This window comes from Ambystoma mexicanum, chromosome 4q (assembly GCF_040938575.1).
Source record: "Ambystoma mexicanum isolate Mex_15411 chromosome 4q, UKY_AmexF1_1, whole genome shotgun sequence".
Taxonomy (NCBI): domain Eukaryota; kingdom Metazoa; phylum Chordata; class Amphibia; order Caudata; family Ambystomatidae; genus Ambystoma; species Ambystoma mexicanum.
The window spans coordinates 373831251-373849210 of record NC_090928.1 but is presented as its reverse complement, the minus strand read 5'-3'; the positions used below and the strand labels follow the sequence as shown (position 1 = coordinate 373849210).

Here is a 17960-nt window from a genome sequence, read left to right as displayed (position 1 = left end):
TAAAATAAGTTGGTTGGCTGTCTTCCTCAATCTTTTTTGACCCTTCCCTCTGATTGTTGATATGCTGGGAAATAAAATAAACACTAGCGGTCATATTTGTTAAATAGTCATGCATCTCATCACCTAATGTTTTTGCTACACTGTGTGGATCAGTTTTTATTTGAGTGGGAGGAGCATGAGGTACTCTCCTGTGGCGTCCAGTCACCAACTCATGAGGACTTAGGTGGTGTTTTGAACCAGGCTGGTTTCTCAGGGCAAATAAAGTAAGAGGTAGGAAGTGCAGCAATCCCTTCTTCAGGATCATTTTAATCTTTGCAATCCTTTCCTTGAGAACTCTGTTTAATCTCTCACAGACACCATTCACCTGTGTTTGATTGGCTGAGGAAAACATGTGTTTTATGCCTATTAGAAGAACTATCTGTTCAAACACCTTGTTTACAAAATGGCCTTTGCACACACCCCACCTAGCAAACACCTCACGCATGAAAAACTTTGCAGTGCATGTGGCATTGGGTGCGTGCATGGACCTGCCTCGATCCATCTGGAAAAGGGGCATACCATAACCAGCATGTACCTATAACCGTTACATACTTGTAACATATCCATAACCTATATGAGAGGAGCCTAGGGATTGCCCCTGTCACTGTTCAAAAGGTGTGCCTTGCTGTACATTCATGGCACACAATGCAATTTCCATTAAACTGTGCAACATGTTCTAATACATTTTATATGAACCAGTCTTCTGCGATCATTGCATCAAGACTCCCTCTGGTGGTGTGCATGGGGTACTGAATCTGCTCCAGCGCCATCTTCAATAATGCTAGAGGCATAACTGGCTTTCCAGTGATTTCCTGTCTCCACAAAGCCTCAGTGGGGGATAAAGGACACCCTGTCCCTTCCATAAACCCTGCTCTTCCTGTAGAGCTCGACCTTGCAGCTCAATTAACTGTACGATGGATAACATATTAAATCCTTCCTGCATTACCATACATCGTTCTGATCCTTGCTTAACATCTTCTAATCCAAAATAAGAAACATTTGAGAAATATGCTGCTCTTTTGTCCTCTATATCCGCGGCTTTGTTACGGCGAGAAATAAAACCTGCCCGTTTTAGTATGGGCTGTGCATTTCACCACAGTGATAGCCAATGGGAGCTTTAGTACTTTAATGAGCCTGCCCAATAAGGACGCATGTTGTACAGGAGTGCCATCTGCATGGAGGAAATCCCTCCTTTTCCAATGTGACAACCCTGCGTGTACGGTTGTCGTCAAATAGGTGGAGTCAGAATACACTGTTACTTCCTCATCTTCAAATGTCTGAAGCGCAGTGAGAAGCACCACTAATTCTGAAGCCTGCACTGAACAATATGAAGGCAATCTTACTTCAAATTCACCATTCTTTTTTTAATTTCACTACTGCTGTCCCAGTATGCCTTTCACCAGTTGTTTGATACATTTTGAAGAACCGTCAATAAAGAGAATTTCCTCACCTCCAAGAGCAGTTTATCTAGCATGGGGAATATCATCATAGAATTCAGTACACATTGTGCAGTCATGTATATAGTCATCCTTTTCTACTGGTTCTGCTATGAATGTCACTGCATTCACTATTCTACATCTAACAACTTTAATTGCTGGTTTTGAAATAATCACTTCATTTCCAGACACCCTTTGTGTACTCAGTGTAATTTGGGGTTTCTCCAAAATGGCAAACAGGGAGTGCTAGACAAATAATGTCATTGAACGTCCCATTGTAATACTGGTAGCTTAGTCAATTGTGAAAGCAGCAGCTGCTAATGCTTGTTTGCAAGGATAATGTCCTTTTGTTATGGGGTCTAGAATCCCACTATAATAGGCTAATGGTTTATGTCCATGTCCTAATGTAGTCTTCTGTGTAAGTACTGCTGTCATAACATCTCCATTTCAATGTGAGAATAAGTAAAATTCATCATTATAGTCTGGTATTTCTAACACAGGGGCTGTGCAAATCGCCATTTTTAGTTCTTTGAATCCTTCAGTCATGTCATCTGTCCATGTTATCCCACTTTTACCCGTCTGTGCTTCCTTGAGTCCTTTTAAAAGTGGTTGAATATATGTACTGTAATCAAAAGCCCAGGCTTACAATAATTACATAGGCCTAAGAATTGTTGCATTTCCCTCACTGTCTCAGGTTTTGGAGTTTTCATGATTGCTTCTGCTGTTTTAGATTTCACTTTTCTTTGCTCTTGAGAGATGAGCTGTCCTATGTACAGGACCTCTTTCTGACAATATAGTAGCTTTTATTTGTCTACATTGTAGCCTTTTTATGCTAGTATTGTCATTACTCAAACTGAATCTTCCCTGCATCTTTCCTCTGTCTCACTGCCCACTAATGTATCATTGACATGCTGAATTTTGTGCTCTAGAGCTATACATTGCCTAGGTCCATCTGAAGCACTCTATTAAAGATTGATGAGGACTAACAGTACCCCTGAGGCAGCCTAGTGTGTTTTAGTTGCTGATTTCTATACAAAAATGAAGTCAAATCCTGTGAGTCTTCATGAAGGGGAATTGAAAAGAAGGCATTCTTTAAATCTAGAACTTTAAAATATTTGACTTTTGTTGGAAAGTTACATAATATTGTAGCAGGGTTCGGAACCAGAGGAAGCTCTGCTTCAGAAATATTGTTTAAGTGGTGGAGATCCTGGATAAACCACCATTCCGTCCCACCCCCATTGATTTCTTCACTGGGTACACAGCCATGTGACATGGGGACTCTGATGGCACCAATATTACCTGCTTTATTAAAGTGGAAATGGTTTCAAATATGCTTTCAGCAGCTTCTCTGGACATGGGGTACTGTTTTACTTGTGGTAAATTGCTCCTGGTTTAAGTTTTATTTTAACTGATCCTGCTCCACTCAATAGACCCACGTGATATGGACTGTTGGTCCATAAGGTGAATGACACCTTTTCTGAATCTTTCTGGAAAAATTATGGTTTCTTTCTTACCAATACCTTTCTCTTTGGTATTTCTCTGTTCTCAATTTTCATCCAATATGTGAGACTTATGAAAAATACTAATTCATTGTCCGAATATTCATCTTTAAACAAGTCTTCGTCTGTCAAATCTTTCAGTCAGTATCCTTCCTGAAGGGCTATAACTGTTCTCCAGGCTCTTCCCTAATCATCTGTCGCATGAACAACCAGCCTTTCTTGATTTACTGTGCTGCCTCTTGCTCTATGGGAATGACCTGTCCCTCTTCATCATCCACACGTATCTCTGTTCTAAACAAAAATGAATCAGACATTTTCTACATATTCCCTGTCAGTTTAGGAAGCCATGTCAACAAAATATTGACTCCATACAAAAATATTTCTGGATCTAAAGGAACCCCTTGTAATCCCTTTTGGCCTGTGAAAGTTAATATGAACTCTCTCACATTCATATAATGTATCCCTGGAGTTGAACACACTATTCCTTTGTCAGTGAAAGATATTGTCATGTTTAATTTTGTCATCAAGTCACATCCTAATATGTTAACTGGTGTCTGCTGAGGATATAATAGTGGCACAGACATGTCATGTTCAGCTATAGAAAGTGGTAATTTGTCAGAAAATGGAATCAAACTTGTGGCCCAGAGAATCCCTGTTGATTCATGGTGATTCCAGACATTGGGTATTTTCCCTCTTGAATACAGGAACAAGTTTCTTCTGTAACCACGAGGAACGAAAATGTCTTGCATCCTATTGTTACCCTGACCCTTGGTCCCTCTTGTGGGTCTGGTGTCATGGACAGTACTGAACACATCAAGTCGCTCTGTGGGCTGTTCTATTTTGGATATAAATTCATCCCTGTAGCCGTAAAAGGATTCCCTCCCACTACTGTCACACTCCCTATCCTGGGTGTGGATGTTTGGGGAGTTCCTGTATTCTCCTTCCATTGTGGCACCATTGCTTGTTTCATCAGTGCATACTATGGTTGCTGTGTCTGTACTTATTGTGCTGGCATAGGTGCTTGCCCTTGTGGCAGATTTGTTTCCTGTGGGACCTGCTGCGCTTGTTGTGTTTGTGGCACACCTGTCTGATCTTGGGCATAATATTCCTTTGGTTCTGTGTTATACTGCAGAAAATCGCTCATGCCCCCTCTTAGAGCGTCCCAGTTCTGTTGCATGCCTCCTCCTCTGCTTCTACATGTTCGGTTGTATGTCCTGTCCTCCCAAAATTCCAACACGGTTGTGGCTGTCTCCCATTAAATTCTCCTCCCTCTGAGGGTTTTGAAATCTGTCTCATCCTCTTGGTCCATTCCCTCTACCTCGTGGCCAAAGGCTGTACCCACTCTGATCCATAGGGTGCACTCCATTGCTTTGCTGCGCTGACTGTACTTCTTGTGTGGCCACGCCTTCAACACTTGTCAAAACTGCTCATTCTATAGCGATTTTTGAAAAAAAAATCTGAACTAATTTCGCTTCTGACTGCTTTCTATTCTCGGCTTTCTTCTTATTTTTCTCTCATCACAATCCACACTGGTGTATGATAGTCAACTGTATTCCTGGACATGGCTTTGCTTCCATCCCTACCTGTTTCTTCATCTGCAGTTGCACCGGCTCAGGTAGTCCTGACATAAAATATGATAAAATAATGCCACTGTTTTATGCCACAGTTCTCTCATCTCGAGATGCCAGCATTCCTGATTCTCCTGAATAAAAGCAAAAGAATCTTCGTCCTCTCCTGTTTTCCTAGTCATGATTGCACCCATGTCTGATGTGTCAGGATATTGTACTCTAAGCGCTCTCCATTAGTCTGCTCTGCAATTATTAAATGGTGTTCCATCATGTGTCGTGTTTTGTGCTGTTAGACTTGCATATTCTGCTTGTCTCCAAATGTCTTAAGTGCTCTCCCCTATGTTAGCTGCCAGTGGGCCTTTTATGTCAACCACTCCTAACATCATTCCTGCTGTCATTTTCTCTAGCTCATAAATCCATTTTCCTGCACCTGCAGTCAAACTAAGTAATTTACATTTCAGATTTTCCTTGTCCATATGTGGAATATATTGCGGTCGTCCTTTCTCTAATAACAGGAATTGTGTACATCCTCGTCCAAAATCATATCGACCTACACTTTACGTCTTCCATGTGGGGCTAGTTCTGGCCATTCGTCTTCTTCCTAGCAGTGATCTTAACCTGCTCACATATGGTGGGGACAAATCTCCTGTACTACGCAACCGTGCTGGTAGTCGTGAAGAATTTGGTGTAGGATTTGATGTTTTTTCTTCAGGGTCTTCTAAATTGGACCATTTTACCCGTCTCTCTCAGTTCGGATTTATCAAAAAACCACATGCACCTTTTTTCGTGCTTTTTTATTCTCCTCCCTCTCTTTGTCTGACATCATTATACCCCAACTGGTATGGCTATTATCCCTTTCCTCATCATCAAGATCTAGTCCACTTAGGTACAGCGTTCTATGCTAGTCCATCAATAATGTATTATCCACTCTATCTCCTGTTTCTTTCAGTGGAGATCCCACAATGCTCCCCATAGCCTTCTAACCACTCCTCTCTCATTTGCCTAAATAAATCCACAATCCTTTTCCCTATGCCTTCTGCCTCATGCTCATCTGCCCTTGTCTGTACTCTCAGTATCTTTTGAAGCATCCTGGAGATTTTTTGATCCTCTTTCTTCTTCCCATTGCTCTCGTGCTTCAATGGGTATCATGCTTCTATTAACAATACGATCTATTGTGTCATCTTTGTGTCTCCTACTCCTTCTCATTGCGTCTTCCCTTCTCCTCATCTCTCTATTCTCATCTTCCTCTTGCCTTCTTTGCAACCAACATTCTTTCAATCTGTTAGCTTCTGTTTCCTCACATTTCTTCCTATCTATTATCTCTTTCTTCTATTCTTCATACCTTCTCTGTTCTTCCTTTGTTTCCTATCTTTTTCTTTCTCTTCTTTGCATGCCCTTCCTCATTCCTTTTCCTTCTTTTCCCTCTCTTTGATTTATTTTATTTTTATTTTTTTATTTATTTGAATTTGTAAAGTATGCTAGAGCCCAAGGACATAGAGGCGCTTTAACATCGCCATTGCCTTTTCCATCTAATTTCAATAGTATCTGTCCTCCCATCCACTCGATTGGTACTATTGTCATTCCACTTGCTTTGTCTTTCTCTCTTTTTTGTCTTTTGGCTTCCTCCTCTATTTCTATCTGCCTGTCTTTTCTGTCATTACGCTCTTTATGTTTATTGCTTGTGAACATATATTTATGTTCTTCATTCTTCCTTTCATCTATGCTGTCCTCACTATTGTAAGCCGGAGGTGCATATGTTGGATTAACATACCCCGCCACTGCTTTTCATTAATTTAGATGATAGATTCCCTGTTTGTCTTCTGCTGTGCTATAATTTTTAGGAGGAGAAAGAGGAGCTCAGGGCATTACATCATCCTCCTTAAGCTAATTAAGCATCCACTCCTTCTCGGGCGGATAGGTATATCTTGCATAGTTCTAAAACAGCTAACCTTTTCTGTATATGTAGCATGCAAGCATGTTGTCATGTGTCGCAGTACTGTTTTTGATAACAAACCTTCTTGAGGCCACAGCATAAGTGTTTTATTAGTCATGCCTTTTACCCACTCAGCGTGGTACAGTCTAATTTTAGGTGTGTATCTTGGTAGTGTCCTGCATAGATGTAACAGGAGAGTGTTCCCCATATTGAGAAGTCATTTTTGACTGTCACTACTAAAAAGGTTTTTTTGTTTATTACTTATTTAATTGATCACACTTTAACAATCACTTTGGCCAGCACCATCAATTGCCACCCATATATCAAAAAACAATTTCCCCAAACAATTTCCAAATTTCTACAACAACATCCATTGTATCTCATCATTTATAGTTTTTATCAATTCGTACTATCCTGTTATTGTTATTGATAATATATTAAGAATCTTATTTTATTTGATATTTTCCTCAAACACTACTCTCCTAGGTTTGATTGATGCCAATCACTTGCTTTCCTAGGATGTAATATTTTTTTCAAATTGTATTGCTATCATTGTTATAGTTTTTAGCCTTCAATCTATTTCATCACCACTCATATAAAACCTGTCAATATATTGTCTACACTGATTTTTTTTTAAAAAACCAACCATACAATCATCTTGTCTTATTCTACTGATAGACGTATCTCATCTCTATTTTACTCCATTTTGCAGTGTGTCGCGCACCCTTCCTTGGCTGTAGCCGCAGGAATCCCTTAAATAATACCCAGTTCCAGAGTTTGGTGTGGTCCCTTCTCCCTTGAGGACAGATATCGAGGTTTCTCCTTTTCCCTAATAAATCCAGTTACGCTCCACCGTTATATAATTGCATGCAATACACCCCTCTCCGTTTATTTGCCACTTTTCAATGCTTCTTCTTGCATCTGTTTTTCAGCTCATGGCCTTCGGTATCGACTCTTCCCTAATCGACCACTTACGGGAATTTCTTCAAAAGGGCACCTGCCAACCGTCTCAGGTCACACGTGTTGTAGCACAGCTCTCTGCAGTCTTTCGGCTGATGGTTGAAGACGTCGAGAATTCGAGGTTCTGGATCTGAACCATCCACACCGATACCAAATTGTGCTCTAGCACCGTTGGGCGTTATTATAAGCAGATTGGGGTTACCATAATAAATGATCTCAGACACAAATAACCGGACAGGCTCAAAGAATATGGCAAAATACTACTTTATTTTCAGCTCAATAAAGTAGGGAAACCTTGCGAACAACAAATCGCACTACACACACTCTCAACTATTTTTCAGTTACACAAAGGCTTTATAACTCGATGTGCAGCAGCTCCGACATCATTTTACGTAGCAAATAATAAAACCTATTGGGTGGAGGGATTGGTTAGGGGAACATATCTACTTAAAATTTCTATAAGTGTTAGTAACATGATTAGCAGCCCCACATCTAGTAGGCATGCCTTGAACTTCCCTCTACCTATGTGAGATACAGATTATAGCAGCATAACAGTAGGGGATTGGCCTCTGCAACAATGTATACACACCATTGCATAGGCCTTTTGATTGGTTGGCATTCTCTCCCAACTATGGCCATTCGGCTTGTTAGCAGCACATAAGCAAAATGAAACCCAGGTGCAGAGAACAACATCAGACTACTGCCCATTTGCCAATTAGTCTACCATCTCTCATCAGCCAAGTCTTCTCCTTTGTACTTGACCTTCCATGATGTTCTCTTCCTTGGAACTTTAAGGGGAGTTAAGGTACATCGTTATCTTCATCTGGAGCACTTGAATAGGCCTTGTTTTCTGGCCTTACACCACAAGTTAGGAGACCATGATTTTGTCCATATCACCTTTCCATTTACTGTTATTTGATTTAATTATGTCGAGTGTCATTACCCTCTTCGGCCTCTGAAGACTCGGTTGGTCCGTCTCACATATGCTTTAGGCATCTTTATTCATTAATATTTGGCATTCACAAACGTTGGCTCATTACTTAATCTAAGAGAAATATGTCCTGCGTATATTGCTTATCCTTGTTGACTCCCTTTGTACCCTTCAATTGCTTCTTGCTGTGGCATCCTCGATCTCTAGCCAACAGCTATTCTTTGTTCATGCACAAATTTGTATTTCCAGCATCTGTCAGCTCTGCACGCCCTGGTCTCTTTCCTTCAAGATTTTGCTTACTATTATTCAAAGCCGACGTTCATCTTTTCAACATGGCCGCTTCTCCCATGTTATGTTTCCTACTGCAGCAAGCTTCTATGTGACTCATCTACTTTGAGTTTCTGCATATATACATTCACTACTCATCTGGTTACTTATCTTCTTCGTATATATGGTTTCTCCTCACTTATAAGTATGTTTACTTTAATTCTTCAGTTATATCTTCATTCTTTATGTATTCTAATATCGTTTCAGTGCATCATCATCTCTTCTCCTTATGACATCACTTTGCACCTGTCAGATGTTTTGTACAGCTCTTTAATATTTAACTGTGTCTGCAAATCACTTGCTATAACCTCAGTTTCAGGGTACTTTCGGTATGGTTGTCTGAGTACATAACATCTCTCATACACTCGATGCAGTATTGGAATTATACCTGGTGTCATGCACTGTGTCTTCTGATTCTTCACCCAGTATGTCAGAGGTGAGGGGGCGGGTTCTACTAATGATGTATGCATCTGCTTCCCTACAATCCAGGTATTAAACTGACTTGCAATCTTAACCTTTGAGTCCAAGCAAGTGATGGTGATACTATGACATATGGGGACCTATTAGTGAATGGGAGTTGGGGTAATACAAGACACTTGTGGGGGATACAACAGTGTCTTCTTCTGTGAGACCTAAGTATGTGGATGTTTGAAAGAGTGCTGAGGGCAACTGAGAGACTGTATGACAGTAACCTTTTCAGCGAATCCTCTTTGAGATAAGTATTCAGGCAAAGGTATGCTCAGAAAAGGAAATATAGATGTTTGTCGGAAAGGATCAACAATGAGCTGAAACTGAGGTTGCACAACTGGGAAGTGAAATGGGAACACGATCAATAGAGAAAGGGAGTGGACCAACATTTATTCTAGTATTTCCTAACACTGTAGAGGTGTGCAGGTGCAAGCGATGCAGCAAACTACAGTGTATTAAAACTGTATTGGACAACTGGTAGAATGTACAAGAGAGGGCTGTTAGAGAATGCAGTTTGTAACTGTAAAATGGATAGGGGGTCTGTGATACACAGGTGTGAAAGAGGCTTGACATGATCCTTTGTTGCACAGTGGGACTGCACAGTGTACTCCTGAGATACTCAGCAAGGTTATGTAAGGGGTTTTGTCTTTGGGCTATTACCTAACTTGGTGGTATTTTAGTATCATGGTAAATTAGCGGTATCTTAGTGATGGGGTAAATTAGTGATGAGCATATTCATAACACTGCCCTATATGATAAGACAAACCTTCCGCTTTTTATAACTACGCTCTGTTCTAAGGTTGACTGTAAGCATGTATATTCAGGCCTAATACATTTAGCAGAAACAGAATATTACCATAGGTTGTGCTGATGACTTATTTCCGACGTCAGCTTATCATATAGAACGGCCCTGTTCCGGTTCAGTATGCACAGCTGAACACATTCACACAAATACACTAGCTTTCTTGCTTGTTTTTATATTTCTCCCTTTTGATTCTTACTTTACCTCTGGCAGTAAATACTTTTTACCACTGTGGTGTAGGCACTAGGGTACTTCCTAATTACCTTCTCCCACCTAAAGAATAAATGCCAGAGACATGAAAAAAAATGGTTGCACCAACTTTGTTTTCATTACTGTAATTATTATTGGAGATCGTGTCACTTATAAAAAGGAAACAAGAATATTACATTTCATAATAATACATCTGTTGACTCTTACCAAAGCATCGACACCACCGTGGATATCTAAGAGACAAAAATATAAACATGCATTGCACAAATCTTTTTCATTTTCCGTTAGTTCACAGTATGCGAAAGAAAACCAAACAATGATTCAGTTGAAGCTAATGGTCTATTTCTGTCCATCTGGCTACAAATATAATTCTCTCTCATTCAGCACTCTCCTCAGATTTACAGCCCCTTACATGGTATTCTGAAGTTTCTGTGCTTTATCTGTATGGCCCCTCTCTCACTCCTATTTATCTGCGATGAATTGTTACAAGCTCTGCACCGCCAGTTGGCGCCCCCAAAAACGGCCTTGGATTCCCGGCAGTCTTCAATGCCAGGTCAGCACAGACTCTGCACTCTCTCCCTTTCGGCAGCCAGCAGCAAGAAGTAGAAGAAGAGCCCACACCCTTCAGCTCACCCCTATTTATCTCCCCTGCCTGTCAGTCAAAACTAAATCTGCCCTCTTTCTGACGTATTCAGTAATTTCTAGACTTCTGTTCCCTCTGTTCAATCACCTACGAGAGTTTGCATGTATCTCTCCTTGCTTCCTGCACAAACAGAGAACTCTCTGAATGCAAAAATAGAGCCCATTCATTTTTTTCAGTGCACATTCTTTTCCATGGAATGAAAAGAGAGAAAAAAGAATAAAGCAGAATTTCCATCCGTACACACTTACATTGCATTGCAATGTTAATCAGGATAACTAATTAGTCACTGGGGTATCATTTAATAAAGGTAGTGTGTTAATTAATCTGGGTTATTTTCTTCAATGCAACATTACACAGATGGTAATTCATATATAATCATTTTATCCATGTGATCAGTGCACTCTGAACCTGCTGTTTTTTTTGTAATCATTTTGTTTAACCATTGCAGGCCTAGTTCACTGCCATAATGACTCAATGTGGCATTCTACCTGCACTACATAATTCACTGTCTCCATTCGACTCTCATCTACACTAACCCCACTGAAAAGGCTGTCCTGTAATCACTATTCTGCACCCATTTTACTGGCTGCTTTTATTGAAATCACTGTTATAGGCTCTATACTGGACAACTGTGAGAATGTACAAGAGAGGGCTGTTAGAGAATGCAATTTGTAACTGTAAAATGGGTAGGGGGTCTGTGATACACAGGTGTAAGAGAGGCTTGACATGATCCTTTGTTGCACGGTGGGCCTGGGCAGTGTACTCCTGATATACTCAGCAAGGTTAGATCGGCTAGAAGGCTGTAAGGAGCTATGGATACTGAGTGTGCTGACTTGTACTAAGTAGGAGCTATTAAGGAACTGAAAGCCTAGGTACACACTTTCCATAGAATGATAGCTTGAGGACATCGCAGCTCTGTTGGCTTTCGAAAGATGTGTCCCTCAAGTCGAGTCACAACTTGGGTCCCAGGCATGTTATTTAGAATGATTTTGTGGAAATGTAAGCACAATGGCTGAATTGGCCAGATGTTCAATGACACGTTGTACCCCCTTCACTCTATCCTAGCACATTTCTCCCTCACACTTCCTATACCTGGAAAAATGGGCACTATGCTGTGTAAGTGTCACTCCCAAAAGTGATGGCACCTTTGCCATGAATATGTGAGCGATTGACTTGTGTTGCACTACACGTCTATGTAGATGAGCGGTAGGATGATAAAGTATAGGAACTGTTTGGGTGATTATTATGTTGAGTTTTCACTAATAACAACTGTTGAATGTAACTGAGAGCACAGTCAGCAGCTGGGTAGGGCACATGGACCGATGTAAAGTAACACCACAGCCGAGTCCTGCTTCCTTGCCCACAGTGTTGACGCCAGTCATCTTAGTGTTCCATGATGGGTAGTCTCTGGTCTGTGGGTGACACACTCTGCAGTGAAACATGTCAAGACTGCCAGAGTCAACAGTTTTTAGCTGCTGATTTATAACTGCTGACTTGTAACAAACGCACAGGGGCACCAATTAGCCTGATAGACCTCTTGGCTCCTTGACTACAAAAAAGTGAAAGGCTGAAATTGAGTGCATTTTGAGGAGTGTGTGGTTCTATAATGTTCTCCATCATTCCTCTCCAAGGCTGCATGCACACTTTATGAAGCTGCCAATCTTCTCCGAGAGATTTGTAAAGTAGTTAAGTATTCAATATGAGGCAATCGTGAACATCAAACATAAGATAAAATAGTTCACAGCTGAAGGTGGCTCAGGTTGGTGGCCAGCAACAGAACATTGCAGACCACTGCTGCTTGTTTCATTCATCCAAATCCGGCTAGATGCTAGATGCTGCAGAGACAATGTCATCCCTCCTTCCCTTGCACACAGCATCCAGCTAGGATTACTTGGGTATTCTTTTCGTTAATTTGTATTGCATTTTACGCCTAGCAGGTAGTTAGGAGCCTTGTTAATGCAGGCATCAGGGAACACAAAGCTGAGGATGGCAGTAGCAGGCATGATGTATGGAGCTGTTGTATGGGATATAATGCCCAGCAGTGACAGCAGCCAAAAACAATATCCAGCACCAAATTGCACTCCGGTCGGTAGGTGCGACCCGCACCACCACACCCACCATGTTGCTCTCCAAAGAGCTGATAGTGTGATTGTCCTTGATGTAGACAATATCGCTATTATGTTCATTTTTTCTCGGCCTGCATGTGGCTTAATCAACAGGTTGCCTTCTTTGGCGAAGCCATAGAAGTGTAACTGTTTTTCACTGGCTGGCTGAAGGAGCTGATCTCACCCTGCAGGGCTGCTTCACTGTTTTTTTTTTTAACAGGTAAGGACACGTTTCCATCCCTTGTCCCTCACCTTCCCACACAGCCTGCCAATAGGACAGTGCTGCAGGGTATGGCAGAGGCAATATGTGGGACTTCCAGTCCCTCATGCCACCTTTACATCTTCCACAGCTTTCTATTTGCTACGGATAGAGGAGGAGAGGGGCAGGGGCTGTAAACAACAGGTGGCTCTCTGAAACTCAAGTTTGCTTTCTGTTCCTGGTGCTGCCCCTGCGATTCCTGACTCCAGGGGTAGCAAAAGCAGAACACAGGGGTGTGGCTATTACCCCGGGTGACCTCCGAAAGTCCTTCCTGACAGTCTATAAAACTGCCACCCTATGCCTAATGCAAAAGCCAGAATGCTGCCCACTAAGGGCAAAATGTTGTTCGGAAGAGCGCTGGAGTTGCCGAGCGATTAAAATGGTAAGCATCTTACTCACTCTGACTCCATTTGTAGTGCATGGACACATAGAAAATGCTAATTGACAAAGCCAATAGTTTGGCCGTTTGGTGGTATGTATTGCGTGTTAAATTACCTAAAAATGGACGTTCAATATAAAAAGAGTTGTTGATTCACTTAATGGGTGTCAAAATAAAGGTTTGGTAAATTATAGTAAAAGCAGCCATTATGTTTCTGGAATCACACCATAATATGGAGCTACTTTAATGGGCAAAAATCAGCTAAGGTGGTGCCTAGTGTGGTGCCCCTCTAAGAGAGACACGCGACGGAGTGACGCAACTCTGTTGCATGTGCAATACAATAAATGGGGCGCGTCGCGTGCACTCGGCAGAGCACGCATGTAGCCTGGGCGGGAAGCAGTGTCTTCGGTGCCATCTTTGGGGCGGGGCGGGCTCAGGGTGCAGCGGGCCTCATACAAGGAGGTTGTTCCCACATTGGCGATGACGAGGTTGTCCATGCCTGCACGGACCCACTGGGCTAGGCGGTGGTGAGATCTGAGCTAAGGCTCGAGGGGAGATCATTCACTGGCCGCATGTTTACCATATTACTCCTATTTTTATGCTTTCATTACGAGTGGAGCAGCTTGAGCATTGCTTTACACACGTCCCACGTGCCTGTTTGAGGCACCCACATGGCGAACCCCGACTGAATCTATCTAGACTTTCTCCCCTCCTTTTTTTTATCTTAATTATCCGTAAATTATATTGCTCTATCTCTTATCTATTTCTCTCATGCCTTTTAAGATATTGCATTTTCGTTTAAATTGACCATTTTAAAATGGCCGATCTCCGATCTGGATTTTCAAGTCCTCTTTCTATTTTTACTTTCTGGACTTTGATGAGACTCCATAGGGCTTGTGTCGTTTCCATGGTTTCAATGGAAAGATGCGGACCCGTGGAGTAGACCCTGTTTAGAACGGTCCCCCCGCACTTCAGGTAAGCGCCTGCAGGTTCACTTTATCCCCCTGGTAGGGATAATTAGATAAAATGTAGCTTATTTGTAAATCGTGCCCTCTCTTTTTTCTACTTTACAGCTGTAAAGACACGCAGACCGGCGTACCTATGTTCGCCTGACTGATCGTTTTTTTAGCCAGACCGCTGACCTTGATTTGCCTTAATCATCCTGCTGTTCATTTCACATTACCAAGGTATTTTTTATGGCGATGTTACATTTAACCATTCCAGATCATTTTGATTCAGATTATTGCTTACAACCCGATCCGACTTTTATCTTTACATTAATTCATACTCGGAGGCTGGATTTTCGAGTGCTGCCGCTTCACGCAGGCAGGAAACTGAGACTTGCGGTCTCTATCTACTACTTTGACATTATCACCCCGCCTTCTACAAGTATATAGGCACACACTAGGTATGTCATTTTAATTATTTTTCATTTCTCTATATCAGCTATTATCTTTATTAATCTAATTGAATGCCCCTACCTTTCTTAGGACTTGTATCCCTTGATTTTACAGGAATTATGCACATATGCTCCTAATATTGAGGATTTCAACTTCGGTGGCTCATTGAAACGCTTGGCACATTTTCTCACCTTTCTCTGCACCTCGAGTTTTGGATTATATATCCCCATTGGTAATTATACTTTCTCATATTGCCTCCCGTTTTGAAATTAGCGCTTGTCATTGACTCATTGAACAGATTAACTCAATCTGTGACTCTAATAGTAGCAATATGGCCCTATTTTTATCAGGCCCACAGAGTGGCAATTATCCGGTTTTCATGCATATATACGAGCATTGATGCTCCGGTTAGTTAAAGGATGTACAACCCCTAATGGATAATAACATACATGAAAATTAAGTGAATCTGTGTCCCTTTATCGGAGGCTATGAGGAATTGTTTAAGCTCAATATGGCAAACAGATATTCAAATTGAACAGGTAGAATATGCTCTGCATAGATTATAGTCTGTGTCAACTAAATAAGTATCTGAACAATTGTCTTTTCTTTGCATTAAGACTCCAATTCTGGCCATATAAAGAAGAGTAAATCATCCTCGAAACACGTCGCCAATTGAATTGGACTTCACTATTTCTTCAAATTTGTTGTGATCTATTGGTGCTATTTTTGCTTCTTTATTTAGTGAATATATTTTTGAAAGAATTGAATTACATTGCTTTGATATAAATACTTTTGGTCTTATAGAACTTTGTTGACATTTCTCACAAATAATTTCCACATTAGCTCCTTACACCCTGTTTGGGTTTTAAAATAACAGTAGTGGACTTGGTCCACACATTTGAAAGTGTGCAGGGGACAGGAGGATTGCCAGGTTGAATCCTCTTCTTTCTTGAAGATCAGAGCCCTGGCTAGTGTAAGGCAGCTATTCATCGACAAGAAAGTTTTGCTGGCATTGATTAGTTTGTTGGTGTATGCTGTGGTAGAGACTTTAGTATCGACTTGTTTTTGAGGGAGCAGGTAGAATCCAAGTAGAAGCCTAAAGTTTTAACCTCATTGGCGACTTTGATGATATTCCCATCAATGTTGAAGGTTTTGTAGCAAGTGTCAAGTTTGTTCAGGTGAACTTGAGAGCCAACGATCACAGGTTCTGTCTTGTCATCATTTAGACAGAGGCTGTGGAGCGGCCATCCATGCCTTTATTTCAAGGTATATATCATTTAGCATTTTGGAATGTTTGTCATAGCATCCAGAGAGTGTAATGAGGACCTGAGTTTCATCCGCGTAGTTTGTGTAGGTGACACCAAGGTTATCAAGACGATCAAAGAGGAGCTTAGTGAAGATATTGTAAAGCCTGTGTGAAACACAGGACCCCTGTGGGACTCCACAGTGGATAGGGACTGGTTCAGCAGACACTGTAGGTGCGAAGACCCTAGTTGCTCTATTTGAGAGAAAAGATTGTATCCAACTGGCGGCGTTCGGAGAGAATGCTGCGGCAGTGGTCATATGTTTTGTTAGGATTTTATGGTCGACGAGATCAAATGCCGCGGATAGGTCCAGCAGCAGAAGGATAGCCAAATTGCCCTTGTCTTTGACTTCATCCATTTGGATTTTTATATCCAAGAGGGCAGTTTCTGTGCTATGCCTGTGTCTGAAGCCGGACTGTTGCAAACCGAGACGGTTGTTATCTTCCAAATGTTTCTGAATTTGAAGATAGGCTGCTCTATCTAGTATTTTTAGGAGGAATAGGACTGTTGTTATGGGTATGTAATTGGTAGGTATGTATGGGTCTAGATTGTTTTTTTAGGAGAGGCTTGACCCATGCCTCTTTAAGATTGTTTGGGACTGAGCAGCTTTTAAAGGATGAACTAATCAAGGCAGTGATGAATGGAGCTATATCGTTTGCTAATAACTGAGGCTGGGCAGATGTCGCCCTGGCATCTTGAGGGTTTGAGCCCCATCATGATATTTTCCACTTCTTTAGTAGTGACTGGGGAGAAGTAGAAAGGCCGGCACAGAGGAGATTGAGGGTCAGGCAGTTTGCGTGATTGGGCACTTGGTGGTAGGCTGTTTCTTTTAGTCTCAATTTTTACTTGTAGTAAAGCTATTTTGTCTTTTGTCTGATAAGGTTTTCTGGATATTAGCACACCATGCCTCATCCATGATGCAGACTTCTGTGGGCGCAGCAGGAGATGCCAATTCTCTTAGACTAGAGAAGATCTCTTTAGTGCCAGATTTTACATTCTGAATTCTGGCATTATAGATCTCTTTTTTAATATTGATAATGGCGACTTTATAAGTAGTAGCGGCAGTAGATAACTTTTCCTTGTTTGGGGTTGAGCGAGTATTTCTCCAGTTAGCTTCAGATGATCTTTTGCCATCACGGAGTGCTTTTAGGTCAGCTGTGAACCATTTATTTAAATGGGCTGCAGGTTTAGCCTTTCTTAGTTTAAGTGGGGCAATTTTATTTAAGGCTTGTTCTATTGTATTATTGTACAGGTGAACCACTGAGGATGGGTCCTCATCTGAGTTATAAGGTAGGTCAGTAATAGGCTGTAGTAAAGGTAATAAGTTCTCTAAGGTCATATTGCGATTTTATTCTGGACAGGGATTGTGGGGCAATGGCAGTGTTAGTGTTAATGTGGGCTCCCTTCTGTATGGTTAAGGATTGTAGTGGAGCAGTTTAGGTCTGCCAGCCAATCCCGTGTTCTGCCCTTGATATGGGTAGGTTCATTAATACGTTTTTTAAAGGTGAGCCGAGTAATGGAGTTATCTAGGGTGGTGGCATTGGGGTCATTTGGGTAATGAAGGCCTAGGTTTAGATCTCCCAGCAATATTATTTGCGAGCCTGCTTTGGTATTTTGGCTCAGAAGATGGGTAATGTCTTCCTCGAACGAGGTGATGGCCCCAGGGGGTTGGTAGATAAGGTGAAGTAAAAGGATAC

At 41.5% G+C, this 17960-nt stretch overlaps 1 protein-coding gene across 2 annotated transcripts in view; it reads left to right on the top strand.

Annotated features, from left to right (window-relative positions):
- Nucleotides 1–17960, top strand: part of PLD5 (phospholipase D family member 5) — a 1748035-nt gene that overhangs the window by 1298270 nt on the left and 431805 nt on the right. The window lies entirely within an intron of this gene.